Here is a 14,848-nt window from a genome sequence, read left to right as displayed (position 1 = left end):
TGACATTTCCCTCTTTCCAATCATATAAATCTCCTATTTCTGGCCCTGGAGTATTGCAGGTATTTGACCTTAAAATGTCACGGGTGCAGGACTGGATATTGATCATGTTGTCATTCAGGCCGGTATAATTTTGGGGGCTGAATTCACATTTGTGGGATAACAGTAAATCTTACTTTGACAGGTGGGAGAAAAAGGCATCTACATGAATAGTTAAAAAGTTTATTGCACAGAGAATAGGTGACTAAAGGTTTATAATATCACAAAGGTCTGCATTTTGTTATGTGGAAATTACGAGCAAAGTAGCATATAATATATACTATATAGAGACTGTGCACAAACTATTACACATCATACTTTTGCTATGTGTCTAAATATAGCTGGAATCACTTTCTCCATTATTGAAATATTGTCTCTCTGGCTGAACCAAGATGTTGAGCTTTGTTTTGGCCATTTTAGGTGATTCAATGATAATTCACACACTGTTCTTATGATAGCAAAACTTCTCTAATATCAAAGAGTCAGGGCTATATGAAATGCTCTCTTATTAAATTGTTTTTCCCTCCCACTTTCCATCTAACACCTCAAACAAACCTGTAAGAATTGATTGTTGAATACAAATGCCTTCCAAGACATTTGCATTATTTTTTAACAAATCAGCCTCTCAGAATGCTAGACTTGAATACGGACAAACAATTCATCACAGATGACTCAGCTCTTCAGTGAGGAGATATCAACAGTAGAATGGTGATATTTACCATGCACATATCACCCATATGTCTCAAAGACCGAGAAAGACAAATACATTCTTTGAAAAGGTACAAGTTCATCAATTGTTGATGCTGGTACTCAGGAGAGAAAAAGCCTGGTTATGAAGATTACATCTGGATCCAATCTTTTTCTGAAAGTCCTGGATACTCAGATTTGGGGTTCTGGAGCTGAGAGCTGCAAACAGATGTCTGAAAGACATGACCACCTTGCTCATGGAAGATTGTTCCCAAGGTAGTCCCAGACTGGAAAAGGTGATCCAAATCTAGAAAAGGTGTCACTGATTTTGATCCGTATGTAGTGTAAAATATTTACTATTCAAAACTTTCAGAATAGAAATAATTGCAATTTAAAGTATTTCTGGGGTAACTTTACATAGCATTCATTTTCATTTGGCCCAATTCATACCAGATATCTCTGGAACAGCTTACCGAAGAATCTAGATCTCCTGACTCCCATACCTTCACTCTAGCCCCTCAATTCCATGGTTCTTTGTATTAAAGCAATTAGTGTAATTTTATTCTGTTTGGGCAAGTATATGAGAGTTTTCTTCAGAGTGGAACTGTTATTGCTTCAGTGATTAAATAACCTTTAATTTTTTTGGCATTTCAGTCCAGCTAGTTAAGTCTTATGAGCTCATTAGCATTTGGTATTTGATAACTCCAGTGACTATCAAGAACCTCTAAATTAAAATATTTCAGAATCAAAATGTCTTGTCAAGGAATTCAGTTAAAACAAAACAAAACAATTTTTTCTCCCATTCCTCACCATTTATCTTCAGGTTTATTGGTTAATGTTTAATGCTTGGAATGAAAACTTAATAATCTCAGAATGTCATACACTGCTGTGTCCTGAAGTGCTCTTTGCCTCTTTCCTTCTCGCTGTCATTTTAAGTTCTTGGCTAAAGGTTGATAACCTAAAAATCTCTCCCATCCACCATTGTTTAGAAACCTTGAAAGTGACTAAGCAATAAGTCCTGGCAACAAATCATGTTCTATCCATCTTAATGAACATCATTGTGGAAATAATGACCATTGCTCATATACCGGTAGATTAAGTATTTTGCTATCTTGTGCTATTATTCTCTATAAATGCAGGGTAATCAATAGGAGTCATGTTTTAGGAGAAAACAGTTCACTAGTTCTTCATGTGATTTGATAATTATATCTGACACTGAGCATTGGTATTTCCAAATTAAGTGGCTGCTGGTGTCCATTCTCCCTGTCACACTGGGGGAGTTGTTCATCATAAAATAATTTAAAAAAATACAAGTGCTCAGACCCAAAGTTTAGATATATTCAGATCCAAGGTTTTTTTTCAGGCCCATCTATCTGAAAAAAGAAAGCTGGACCAGCACTCCTAGTGTCTTGGGCTAATTATTTCACACTTGGGTTTCTAAAGTTAAGTGCTTAAGTCCACAGCTCTTAATTTAGTGCCTGGATTTTTTCAAAGAGACTGAAAGCTCACAACTGAATGGGAGAGGGGATTGTCGAGTGCCTCTGGAAAAAAAAAAAAACCATTCCTAGTAGCCAGAGTAGGATTAGCAATCTAAATAAACCAGACAGACAAAGGGTGGGAGGGAAAATAAAGGCAGATGGAAAATCAAGTGATTTGCCCAATATGACACAGGAATTCTGTGGTAGAGCTGAGAATAAACTCATGATCTCTTGATTCCCAGTCTATTGTCTTAATCAGAAGATCATCCATCTTCTCTATATAATGAATAGGAAGGCAATAAAATGTAACTAACACAAGTGCAAGAAAATGTTGAGTCACTGAAATGAGAAAATTGCTTTGCAATTTAAATGTCCTTTAATGTCTGTAATAATGAACATAATGGCCCTCCTTGGCCTTAAAAATCTATGAATTTATATAAGAAAAATAAAAAATCCTCAATAACCATCTACCATGGGGGAAAAAGTTTTGGGAAAAGTTCCATTAAAATCAGAATATTTGTCTATAGTTTTACTGCTTCTGATCAATGTAATGGATAAAATGTCCATTCTAATACCATCAGGCCTATGAGTTGTCTTTGACACAGTCAGTCATGAGATGCTGTTGATCCACCTAAGAGACCTGGCAAGAGTTTGACAAGGTGTCCTCTGCTAGCCTTCCCTGACAGATATCTGTTGCCCTTCCTCATCACCTAAAATCTTTATCTACAGACCTCCATAATGCTGAATATTTCCCTTATTTCTCCAGGCTTCCTGGAAAAATTATGACCCAATATGCAGTGGTTGCAGTTTGCAGATGACACACTTTATGTCTACTTCTCAACAAATGCAAAGGACACATTTTTTCCTGTTGACAGTGCTCTGCAGGCATCCTACTTCATCCAGTCACACACTGGCTTAAGTTCTAAGTAACAGAAGTAATGGTAATTGATGGAGGAAGCCAACTCTTGTCTATGTTCTTCTTTAGCACCCGTCAGCATAATATGTGAGTGTCTCATAACATTATAGAGTGAACTGCTCTTCCTCTTTCTGCCTGTCAGCAGAGGCTGGACTTTGTTTTTTGCTTTTTGATAGCATCATCATGGGATGGTTATGTTGACAAAGTGGATTTGTATTTTGCTCTGAAGCTCCTGATGCTTGTGTTCAGGTGGATCTCATCCAAAAGTAAGTTTCATATTCATTCTTGATTTTGACACACAGGGTGTGGTCCATAAAGCAACTCCAAAGTTAGCTACCTCATTCCCCATGGCTATGTCTAGATTGCATCCTTTTTTCATAAAAGGGATGCAAATTAGACGTATCGCAATTGCTAATGAAACAGGGATTTAAATATCCCCTGCTTCGTTAGCATAAAAATGGCTGCCGCTTTTTTTCAGCACGGAGCTTTGCCAGAAAAAAGCGCCAGTCTAAACGCGGATCTTTCGGAAAATAAAGCCTTTTCGGAAAGATCCCTTATCCCATCCATAGTAATCACAGCTGAAATGTGAGATAGAATCCATTCAGTGTGGATGCTATCTTTCGAAAAAACAGGTCTCTTTTTTGATGGGCTTTGGCAGTGTGGATGCTCTCTTTTGGAAGATCTCTTCTAGAAAAGCTTCTTCTGAGAGAAGCCTGCAGTTTAGACGTAGCCAAGGGATACTCACCAGCTCACTGCTGTAGCTATGTGCTGTCAGACCTAGCTATTCATCTGTAGTCATTGCTAGCTATCCAAGCCATATGAAAGAAGACCCTTACTTTCATGATGGCAGCCAACAAAGCTGATTTAAGAAGACCATTGGTCTCCTCCTAAAAGAGTGGGTGCTTGATTGGATCTCTCCCCATACCAGGAGGTAATGGTAAAGGCCGAAGAGGAGTCAGGATCCTGGGATTGACTGGGTCTCTGTCCAATCAGAGAGCTCCAGACCAGGGCCAGTGGGAAATACCCAGTATCTTAAGCCAGTGTGATTGGCCCAACTGCCTGCCACACACCTCCCATGCTGTCCTTAGACCAGCTATTCAGGAACTCATGATTGCCATATGTGCTGGGGAAGGAGACACTGAGAGTAACTCTGGGAATGATGAAGCTGTGGCCAAAAGCCAGGAGGAGAAAAGCAGCATGAGAGGCCACACGTGAGCTGCTCGAAGTCACAGCAACACGTCTGACAGTCACTATGGCAAGTAGCAGACCATTATGAAGAGGTGATAGACCTAGCAGGGCAGGGCCACATGGAGGAGTATGAACAATAGCTCTCGAGACACCTGGTAAGGGAATGAGAAATAGTCACACAGAGCCAGCAGAGGAGAGAGTGGAGTAGCTGGGAGTGGGCTGAGCTGTGGGACTCCTGTAGCCTCCCCCACATACATTTCCCATGCTGCCCTCGGACCAGCCCTGTGAGGACCCATAACTAGCACCACCTGGCCGGGGGGGGGCAGGTCTGGTAGCCCCTGCTCCAGGGAGAAGGTGGGTAACAAATGTTGGGGTTCTCTGGTATCTTCTGGGTAACTGCACTCTGTTCTACGAGGGCTTTTCCAGTCTAGCTCTGAAGCAAAGACCTGGCTAGCCTGGTCAATGGGAGCCCCACCTTGCACTAGGCAGGGGCATGCTTAGCTCAGAGGAGGGTTTTTCTTTGTCTCGTTTCTCTTTTTTCCATGGGAGTGAATGGATCATTCCCCAGGCAAGCATATTCACCTGCTTGGGAGGTGGATTTTAATTCTCTGTAATCTAAATCTGACCATGGAACAGCTTTAGTGACCTTTCAAAGCAGGGTCTCTGCCATAGGGGAAGATTTTGGGCTTGCACAAAAAAAGAGAGAAGAAAATTGATGTGTGTGTGTGTGTGTGTGTGTGTGTGTACATGCGTGCAGGGGGAGGTGCCTGGATACTGCTGTCACAATTTATATGGAACTCTAAGTGAAGAAATAAACAGGTGGGTGGAGCACTGTGCTCTGCACACAGCCCTTCTGGACCTATCAAACCAAAGAGCCAAGTTCCACCACTCTGCAGAAGAGAGGGTTATTGTTATTGTTTAGAATATCTTTCTAGCTGGATATAATAACTAGTGTAAGGATTGCTTTAGGATATTTAAAAACCTTTCAACTGCTCATATTTTGAAGCCTGCTAACAACTTTTCTCCCATTTTTGGAACTGTTCCTCATAAAGATAAATGTTTGGTGTTTTGTGTTTGTGCTCCTTTTTAATACGTTAGTTCAGGATAAAGCTACTACTCCTTTGATAGGGGTAGTAAGATAGCTGGTATTTAGGTGGGAGCACTCCACCTCATAGATGGATTGACATGGGTAAGAAGAGAACTGGGCAGGAGGTAACACAAGAGGGGGAGTTGATTTGGAAGATTCCTTGCCATAGTCTTCAGTGTTCTAGATTGGTCCTGGAAACTAATCTCAGCTGTGATGCTCCTCAAGAGGGAAGTTAATTAGGTTGCTGCCTTAAACCCAATCATAAAATGTTCTAGGGACCCCAAAAGCAAGCCCCTGCTGGTACTGCCTAACTAGGTAGATTGGAGAAAAGGAAGTCCCTTGAAGGCACTAGTGTCCCACTCCTTTCCATAGGTGGGGAAACAACCCCAGCCTGTTCCTCTTCGCATCTCCCTGAGATAATTTAGGGTGCAATTATATGCCAGGAACAGATCTATTGAAGCACAGATTTTATATGGCTCTATTTCAGAGCAAAACCACATTCTCCACTTATTCTGAACCATGTGTTGCCTTGTGCAACAATAAGTTAGCTTAATATATTTTCTTTAAAGCGAGCACATTTAAGGGCAAATCCACCTCATTCTGCAAAATAACTTAATTGCTCAATTACATCTTTAATTACAGAAATAAATATAGAAAAAGTGCTAGTTTGGTGCTGTCTGCAAAAGTAGATGAAACAATGCCTCATCTTTTCTAGGTCACTTTTCTTGTCTTTACTTCTACACTGATATATCAAAAAAATGAAAACATAAACCACAGAAAGAAATTATGATACACAGGTGCAGTGGTTGTTATTGCACTGACAACATGGTGCAGGTTTTGAGGTAGTTGCCATAGCAACAAGACCATTTACAGAACATAATCCCATTAGGAGAAAACATTTTTAAATTGAGCTAATTGTACAGGAGTTTGTTCTGTTACACAACCAGTTATGTCTGTTTTTGGCAGATTACATATGTCAAGATACTAATAACAAACCAGTTAAGAGCATTTCATATTGTCCTAAGTTATTCTCAGAGAAAGAGAGAGAGAGAGGAGGTAAGAATTTATTTAAATGTTTGTGGGTATCTACAGTTCCGACAGGTAAGACGTAGCCAATTAACATTTGTGCTTGTTTCTGTATTAAGGTCCAGTGGATAGCAGGCTTGGTGATAACATAATATCAGTTTGACATTTGGTGCAGAGTGTTAATCTTCAAATTCCAATCTCCTTTGTCTCAGCATGCACAAAATCATTCCTCAGATGGGCCTTTTGATTCCTGAGGCTTTACTCCCTTAGGGTATGTCTACACTGCCACTCTAGTTCAAAGTAGGGTGGCTAATGTAGGCATTCGAAGTTGCAAATGAAGCCCGGGATTTAAATATCCCGGGCTTCATTTGCATCTTGCCGGGTGCCGCCATTTTCAAAATCCCCGTTAGTGCGGACTCCGTGCCCGCAGCTACACGTGGCACAGAGTAGGTAGTTCAAATTAGGCTCTCGAATTAGGCTCTCTAATTCGAACTACCATTACTCCTCGTGGAACGAGGTGTACCAGTAATTCGAATTAGAGAGCCTAATTCGAACTACCTACTCCGTGCCGCGTGTAGCCGCAGGCACGGAGTCCGCACTAACGGGGATTTAAAAATGGCAGCGCCTGGCAAGATGCAAATGAAGCCCGGGATATTTAAATCCCGGGCTTCATTTGCAACTTCGAATGCCTACATTAGCCACCCTAGTTCGAACTAGGGTGGCAGTGTAGACATACCCTCAGATAGAAGTTATACATATGTCCAAGTGGTTTTTCAGGAACTTTGGGAAAATTCTTTCTTTGGGCAATATAGGAGATCTGTCAGTGCACACAGGGCTACAGAGATCATCTGATAGTGGATAAGTGGGAAGGGAACAGATCATAAAAATTATTGTGTATGGAACTCATCATCTCTGAGAAGGCAAATTGGAATTTAGTTAAGAAGGAAAAGATTTGAGTTTATGAAAAGATTAAGGAAGCTAGTGGTTCCTGCATCTGCTAAAGATACTTCATTCAATCTTGTATATTTATGCTTGCTATGTGACTGACTTTTTGCCCTCCTTTAGAGAGAGAAATCTTTCATGTCAGGTAATAGAAACTATAGTCAGAGAAGTCATCCTCTTCCAGAGCATAACTCTCGCGAGTGGCTAAATAACAAAATCCTACATTTAGTGCTTGTCTGGCCAACAAGAGTATTCCAATGAGGTAACGGTTGCCTGGTGTTCCATTTGTTCCATTGTCATTCAGCAAGTAGACTGTGGAACTCTTTGCCACGGGAAGTCATTAAGGCCAAGAATTTAGCAAGATTCAAAAAACGGATTGGACATTTCTATGGATAATAGAATTTTCAGTGTTAACAATAGTTATCAGAGATTAGGTTAGGACCAAATTGTCATGATCAGATTATCTCCCATTATGGACATCTTCCTGTTATGGGGTTGTTACTCTTTCCTCCAAAACATCTGATGCTAGCCATTGTCAGAGGCAAGATAGTGGACTAGAAGGCCTCTACTCTGATGCAGTCTGTTAATGTGTAGCATGTCAAAGGCCCAAATCTGTCCTTGTACCTGTGTAGGGTTCCCGCAGACTTCAGAGGGATTTGTGCAAGCCTCATTGTATGACGGGATGCCAATGAGTGGCAGGGTGAGGAGGCAGGAGGAACCTCAGCGGAAGGTCCCGAGGAAGAGAAGCATGTGATTCTGCACCACTACCCACTTAAGGAAGCTCTCACTAACGAGGCTGAAAAGGACCTTGAGCTGCTGCAGGAACCAGAACCCAAGGTTGGTAAGTTAAAACATATCCCCATTCTCCCTGAAAATACTCCTTCTTGTGTCATTATTCCATGACTGTTTGGAAACCCCATCTTCTGGAGTACGGTACTGGCAACTCGCAACAAGGCAGTTCCCAGAATGTCCCAAAGAACTTTGGGATGATGCCTAAAATGTAACACTACTGTCACATACAGAAAAGGGGTACAATGGCCGTAATATATACCTGTGCACAGTGTATATCCATACCTTGCGCAACATATTTGGACACTCCATATATGTATGGGGTACATGTGCAAGCATTATATGGACTAAACTTGGGAAGCACACGTGTAGACAGAGATTTACAAACCGATTTCTCCATCGTTAGCCATCTTTGTTATGCTTCTTATGTCTCCTCATCCAACATCCTTCCCCACAACTCCACATACGCACATATGCATTACGAGATAATAAATATATCCACAAACTAAATTTCTGCAGTGATGACAGGCAAAAAAAAACCAAACATATTTGTCTCCTATATATGAAAAGCAGGAATACATTAGTAATAAAGGCAGGGAAAAGCATTTCTTCCCCTCTTTGCATGCACTATTGCACACTGGTTTTTATGCAAAAAGTCCAAATAGCATTGTCAGGTTTGCAAAAGGCCCCAGTTTATTGCAAAATAAAATTCATGTTTTAAAACCTATGTTAAATATTACAAGTATTTTAGACTTGGACTATTATCTTGTTCACAAGCTTCCCAGATATTCCATTTGGGAGGTGTTTATTAATGTAGGCTACGTCTACACTGGCCCCTTTTCCGGAAGGGGCATGTAAATTTCACTAGTCGTCGTAGGGAAATCCGCGGGGGATTTAAATATCCCCCGCGGCATTTAAATAAAAATGTCCGCCGCTTTTTTCCGGCTTTTAAAAAAGCCGGAAAAGAGCGTCTAGACTGGCCCCGATCCTCCGGAAAAAGTAGGAATAAGACCCTCCGGAAAAGGGCACTTTTTCCGGAGGATCGGGGCCAGTCTAGACGCTCTTTTCCGGCTTTTTTAAAAGCCGGAAAAAAGCGGCGGACATTTTTATTTAAATGCCGCGGGGGATATTTAAATCCCCCGCGGATTTCCCTACGACGACTAGTGAAATTTACATGCCCCTTCCGGAAAAGGGGCCAGTGTAGACGTAGCCGTAGTGTATAACCTATTTTTGTTCTGATTGCATAATGAAGAGCATTTCTGGCCCACTAATATCACACTATTAGCCACTGAAAATCATTGATCTATTTCTTTAAAAAGGTTAAATGCTGTAAGAATGTGGAAACACACCCAGATCCACCAATCATCTTTTCTCCAAGTTTTTCCAAATCAAACTCTGTGAGCCTGAGGGCCAGTCATTATGTTTGCGATAGAAAAACTGAACTGCTTGCAAAGCAAATCCAAATATTCTTTCCCATGGTTTTTTTTTTTAATCAAGGTTTTTTTTCTGTCAAGTCTTCTAACATGGAACCATAGACTATGCTACTTGATTAGCTTTATTAGGACATTTAAAGGAAAATCTTTAAAGAAAATCATTTTAATATATAAAGTTTCCAGTTTATGGTACTTAGGTCTATAATGTTTACCAACAATTTGGAGTACAAATCCCTGGGAGGTTGGGGGGGGGGGGAGGTATTCACTGCACATCATGTTGCTCAACATTACGTGGATAGCAGGGCACCTTGGCAGCTTTTATAGACATGCTGTTCCTATGCAGTGCCACCATTCAAGCTGATCTGTCCTAATTCAAGGCGTAAATGGTGCTGTTGCCTGCCCTTCTCACAAAGGTATGAACTGGCAATGGAAGGGAAAGCATGTTGCTTTCTTGTGAACATTAGGACACATCTACACAGTAGGGCTAAAGCCGAAATAAGCTACGCAGCTTGAGCTATGTCAATTGCATAGCTTATGTTGAAATAGCCTATTTTGGTTTTTGGTGCTGTCTACACAGCAGGAAGTCCGAGAGAGAGCACACTTCCTCTGACTTCCGTTACTCCTTGTAAAATGAGGGTTACAGGAGTTGGAGTAAAAAGTCCTCCAGCTCACCATTATTCTGACATTATGTTGAAATAACTGCTTGTACTATAGACACAGACTATATTATTTCGGAATAATGCTGCTCTGTAGTCATACTTTTAGGGACTTCAAAGAGGCAGATAGAGAGAGTTCCTTCAGCTTTCCTTTGTGCTATGAGATTCAATCCAGCACTGGCTTGCACCTAAAGCACTTTAGTTCATCTTTTACAATGTAGCTTGTTCTATTTTTTTATACCACCATCCCTATATTATTGATATATTGTAAGAACATAAGAACGGCCATAATGGGTCAGACCTAAGGTCCATCTAACCCAGTACCCTATCTGCCAACAGCGGCCAACGCCAGGTGTCCCAGAGGGAGTGAAACGAACAGGTAACGATCAAGTGATCTCTCTCCTGCCATCCACCTCCACCCTCTGACAAACAGAGGCTAGGGACACCATTCTTTACCCATACTAGCTAATAGCCATTAATGGACTTAACCTCCCTGAATTTATCTAGTTCTCTTTTAAACCCTGTTGTAGTCCTAACCTTCACAACCTCCTCAGGCAAGGAGTTCCACAGATTGATTATGCGCTGTGTGAAGAAGAACTTCCTTTTATTTGTTTTAAACCTGCTGCCCACTGGTTTCATTTGGTGGCCCCTAGCTCTTATATTATGGGAACAAATAGCTTTTCCTTATTCATTTCTCTACACCACTCATGATTTTATATACCTCTATCATATTCCCCCTTAGTCTCCTCTTTTCCAAGCTGAAAAGTCCCAGTCTCTTTAATCTCTCCTCATATGGGACCTATTTTAAACCCCTAATCATTTTAGTTGCCCTTCTCTGAACCTTTTCTAATGCCAGAATATCTTTTTTGAGATGAGGAGACCACATCTGTACGCAGTATTCAAGATGTGGGAGTACCATGGATTTATATAAGGGCAATAAGTTATTCTCCGTCTTCTTCTCTATCCCGTTTTTAACAATTCCTAACATCCTGTTTGCTTTTTTGACTGCCGCTGCACACTGCATGGACGTCTTCACAGAACTATCCATGATGACTCCAAGATCTCTTTCCTGATTAGCGGTAGCTAAATTAGCCCCCATCATATTGTATGTATAGTTGGAGTTATTTTTTCCAATGTGTGTTACTTTACATTTATCCATATTACATTTCTTTTGCCATTTTGTTTCCCGATCACTTAGTTTGGTGAGATCTTTTTGAAGTTCTTCACAGTCTTACCTACCTTGAGCAGTTTAGTATCATCTGCAAACTTTGCCACCTCACTGTTTACCCCTTTCTCCAGATCATTTATGAATAAGTTGAATAGGATTGGTCCTAGGACTGACCCTTGGGGAACACCACTAATTACCCCTCTCCATTCTGAAAATTTACCATTTATTCCTACCCTTTGTTTCCTGTCTTTTAACCAGTTCTCAGTCCATGAAAGGATCTTCCCTCTTATCCAAAACAATTTACGTAAGAGTCTTTGGCGAGGGACCTTGTCAAAGGCTTTCTGGAAATCTAAGTACACTATATCTAGTGGATCCCCCTTGTCCACATGTTCCACCAATGTGAAAATTAACAAATTCATCATTAATATTATTCAGAAATGAGAGCGCCTCTACTGATCAATTCAGAGCCACCTTCCGTGCCAAATCAGAGACAAATGGGTTTTGTTTTTGTTCCTGGTTGTTGTTTTTTTAAAGCTTCGGATAATTTGTAGCAATCACACAAGTCTCCAAGTTGATGCTTCCTGGTTTCCTATTCTATTTGCTCTATGGCAGCATGGTGGAGCTTGTGCTGTAGAAGCCCAGAGTGGGGAAGTAGATAGACCTCCTATTTATCGTTAGCACAGTTCATCAGCATTTACTGAATTCACTACAGTAGGTTGCTGATACCAAACAACAGTACACCTCAAGGCTTCCTACATCCCTATAAGCAGTTTTGCCTATTGAAATGGGATAGAAAATAATCAGGCAGAAGAGTCATAGTCGCCTAGAGTCTGTGTGGGTGTTTGCAGTCATTTCATCGAATCATATGGCTAGAAGAGACCTCAGGAGATCATTGAGTCCAGCCCCTGCCCAAAGCAGGACCAATCCCAATTAAATATCCCAGCCAGAGCTTTGTCAAGCCAGGACTTAAACACCTCTAGGGATGGAGATTCCACCACCTCCCTAGGTAACCCATTCCAGTGCTTCACCACCCTCCTAGTGAAATAGGTTTTCCTAATATCCAACCTTGACCTCCCCCAATGCAACTTGAGGCCATTGCTCCTCATTCTGCCATCTGTCACTACTGAGAACAGCCTCTCTCCATCCTCTTTGGAACCTCCCTTCAGATAGTAAAAGGCTGCTGTCATATCCCCCCCTCACTCTTCTCTTCTGTAGACTAAACAAGCCCAGGCCCTTCAGCCTCTCCTCACAGGTCATGTGTTCCAGCCCCCTGGATGATCTCCCATGCGTCTACATCCTTTACGTAGACAAGTATCAGAGGGGTAGCTGTGTTAGTCTGAATCTGCAGAACAACGATAAGTCCTGTGGCACATTATAGATGCATGTGACGAAGTGGGTCTTTGCCCATGAAATCTTAAGCTCCAATAAATCTGTTAGTCTATAAGGTGCCACAGGACTTCTCATTATCCTTTATGTAGTGGTGGGGAAGGAGGGGGGAGAATTGGACAAAATACTCCAGATTTGCACTTCCCTGTTTAAATGGGGTAAATTTGGCCCTGTTTTCACAAGGCTGGGGTTGGGAAGGTGATATTTTTTAAGTTTGTGTGAGCATGTATATGTCTTCCCTATATGTACTGTTAGGTGGTCATAAGATGCATATTTGAATGTTTTCTGAAGCTTGGCCTTGATCTTGCAATGTGATTTCCATGGGCAGAGACCCCTAACATGTGGGGAGTCCAATTTAAGTCACTGGAACGCCATGCTGTCATGTCAGCACATGTGATCAGGTTGCAGTTTCACCCATCAATAATAAGTGAATATTTTTAACCTAGCTAAATATATTTGTCAACAAGTAGTGAACAGCCACAATTCTGACAGGTTAAGGAAACTGGCAAGATTCCTCTTTCCAGCCTTGCAGCCCAACTGCATCGCTGAACCACAGGTTGTGTGGAGACCGAACAATCAAAGAAACAAACCTCAGTCATTTCATGCTTCAAACAGCATAAGAAAATTGAAGCTCTCCAGCTTTATGTAACAAGCTTTTTTCCTGGGTCCGCTGTAAACACAAAGATCACATCTATTTCTGCTTTTAAATGTAGGTTAACTTTACATGTAAAATAAAGTTATCTTGTTAACAGGAACCAAAGAACACTTCAGGACTCGTGAATGCAAGGAAGCACTTTTCCATGCCTTGTCGCTTGGAATTGCTAGTTTTACACATACAATATTCTTTCCCATTGAGTGCTTCCCTGATTCCTGGCTTAAACAGCTTCTGTTTGTGGCATCTATTGTAATTGTTTCTGTTGGTACCCTTGGCAAGTTTTGAATAACTACTGTACTTTCTGTATAGAGAAATTCTATCTCAGCCTCTTTGAGGCCTAGTGCCTATTTACTGGAAGCTCATGCTCATTTGCTTTTGTATTGGATGCTGGCTTCAGAACATTTTGTTTCTTTTTTTTTTTTCACTAGAATTTCTTATAACACAATGGACTCCCCTTGAGAGAAACTTTTTCTTTTTTAATTATTAAGGAATTTGTATCATAGCTGATTTCTGCAAAGAATCAAATGTTAGTTTGTATTTTTTCAGTGGCTTTCTGCAGCATTAGCAGCAGGTAACGACGGTCAGGAAAATAAAGCATGTTCAGTTGAACCCTAAACTTTGGCAGCCAGAATTTGAGGTTCTGAAATATTCCTATAGATTTTTTTCATCCCTTTCAGTTTTGCATTACTTGGTATATCCTGGTTTCAGTTGGACTTGAAGCAAAGATGCCAGAGCTATCATGAGAGAGTCTCTCTCATAAGATTTCCAGCCCCATGGTGCATTTTCCAGAAGATTGAATAAGATTTAGAAAAGTATCTCAAATGTTGGTTGCTTGTCCACACTTGAACTCAAGCTCTAAATCTCTGTTATAACTTTTTTATTTACATGTACAATAAGATTCTCATAATTGTGTTGCGCGCTCCTAACTGGAAACTGACTAGCTTGTAGCACAAGGAAGGAAAAGTTTTAGACATACTTGGTCTTCATAGTTGTGCCTCTTAATATATATATTGGCTTTTGCTTTTCTTTGTCATTGCTAGTAAGAAAGGCTGGAATGTTTTTCATCAGCTCCTTGCAGATCACTCTTCTGATGGACAGCTCATGGAATATTAGATCTGGCTTCTCAGAGTAAGTTACATTTTCAAGTTTTATGTCCTCAATCATTTGTTTTCCATGTATCCATATTAGCAATATGCAAACCAGTCCAAAAATTAAGCATTTATTTTCAGAAAAACCAAATAATACATAAACTGTGGACATTTATTATATTTTGGGTGAGTAGCTCACAGATGCAATACACCGAGGTCTGTTGTGTTCTTACTGTGTTTTTCTGTGTGTACTGACTTGAGACCAAATTTGTTGCAAGGTCTTGGCATCTAGTCTCAGCTGGGATAGCACAAG

The 14,848-nt window shown here is 40.8% G+C and overlaps 1 long non-coding RNA gene across 2 annotated transcripts in view; it reads left to right on the top strand.

The window, feature by feature from the left end:
* LOC112545969 (uncharacterized) overlaps nucleotides 1-14,646 on the top strand; it is a 406,153-nt gene extending 391,507 nt beyond the window's left edge. Inside the window, exons 5-6 of one of the 2 annotated variants that reach the window (XR_012901069.1) lie at nucleotides 7,993-8,197; nucleotides 14,488-14,646. This is a non-coding gene — a long non-coding RNA (uncharacterized LOC112545969). Of the gene's footprint in view, nucleotides 1-7,992; nucleotides 8,202-14,487 lie in introns of both variants that reach the window. The other variant, XR_012901068.1, reaches the window with a different exon arrangement.
* The last annotated feature ends 202 nt before the right edge of the window (nucleotides 14,647-14,848 follow it).

Source organism: Pelodiscus sinensis, chromosome 2 (genome assembly GCF_049634645.1).
Source record: "Pelodiscus sinensis isolate JC-2024 chromosome 2, ASM4963464v1, whole genome shotgun sequence".
NCBI classification, from domain to species: Eukaryota; Metazoa; Chordata; order Testudines; family Trionychidae; genus Pelodiscus; species Pelodiscus sinensis.
The sequence above is the reverse complement of the archived record's forward strand: the minus strand, read 5'-3'. Positions and strand labels throughout refer to the sequence as shown.